General features: G+C 48.2%; 1 pseudogene; it reads left to right on the forward strand.

The window, feature by feature from the left end:
• The first annotated feature begins 158 nt into the window (after positions 1 to 158).
• LOC129669145 (cofilin-1-like) lies at positions 159 to 633 on the forward strand (annotated as a pseudogene).
• The last annotated feature ends 613 nt before the right edge of the window (positions 634 to 1246 follow it).

Genomic DNA, 1246 nt, shown 5'->3' on the forward strand with positions numbered 1-1246 from the left:
TGTGTGTGTGTGTGTGTGTGTGTGTGTGTGTGTGTGTGTGTGTGTGTAAAAACAAAATTAGTCGGTTTGGAAGCTTAGGGGAGTCTTGGATTCTGGCAGCAGCTGCCACGGTTTAGTTCTTCTGTAGCTCCCCTTGTCTCCCTTTTGCTTCTGGAAACATGGCCTCTGGTGTGGCTCCGATGGTGTCATCAAGGTGTTCAAGGACATGAGCATAGGCAAGTCCTCAAACCAGAAGTGAAGAAATTCAAGAAGGCAGTGAATGTTCTTCTGCCTGAGTGGGGACAAGAAGAGCCTCATTCTGGGAGAAGGGCAAGCAGATCCTGGCAGATATGGGGCTGACTGAGGACCACCCCTTTGGCAAGATGCAGCCATATAAAGACTGCTGTCTAAGATGCAACCTACAAGTCCAAGGAGAGCAAGAAGGAGGACCTGGTGTTCATCTTCTGGGCCCCTGAAAGTGCACCCCATAAGAGCATTATGATCTATGTCAACTCCAAGGACGCCATCAAGAAAAAGCTAACAGGGATCAAGCACGAATTACAAGCAAACTGATACCAGGAGGTCAAGGACTGCTGAACCCTGGCTAAAAAACTAGATGGCAGTGCTCTGTCCCTGGAGGGCAAACCTTTGTGAGCTGCCTCCATTCTCCTGCCTGGAGCATCTAGCAGTCCCAGACCTTCTTGTGGGAGTTGCAGGCTGCCCTTTTCCTGCCAGTTCTGGGCCTTCCTAAACTGCTTTTCATCTTCTGATTCCTGTTGGGTGAAAGCAGACCAAGTCCCTCTCCAAGCACCAGTTTGGGGAAAGCCTGTGATTTTTTTTTTTAAGACACCCCTACTTCTCATCCCTCTCCATCCCAGGCTGCCAACTTCTAACCACAATAGTGACTCTGTGCTTGTCCATTTAGTTCTGTACGTAAATGAAATGTGAAAACGACACCCCCTCGTCCCCACCCTCACCAAGCCAGCTGGTTGCCCTCCCCTTTGCCTTGATCTTGGTCACTCATTGGAAGCAGGGCCAGTAAGGAACCTTCAATTTGAAACAAAACAAAGTAAAAGCAATAGAAAGACTAATTAATGAAAGAAAAATGAAGAAGCTTAGGGGAGAGGAGATTAGGTTTGTATCCTTTTCTCCCTTACCTTCCAGGTGTCATCATTTCACCCCTGCTGACCACCCTTGTCATAGAGCAAAGGAAAGGAAAGGGAAGGAAGGAAGGAAGGAAGGAAGGAAGGAAGGAAGGAAGGAAGGA

This window comes from Psammomys obesus, unplaced genomic scaffold (assembly GCF_907164565.1).
Source record: "Psammomys obesus unplaced genomic scaffold, mPsaObe1.curated_primary_1811, whole genome shotgun sequence".
NCBI classification, from domain to species: Eukaryota; Metazoa; Chordata; class Mammalia; order Rodentia; family Muridae; genus Psammomys; species Psammomys obesus.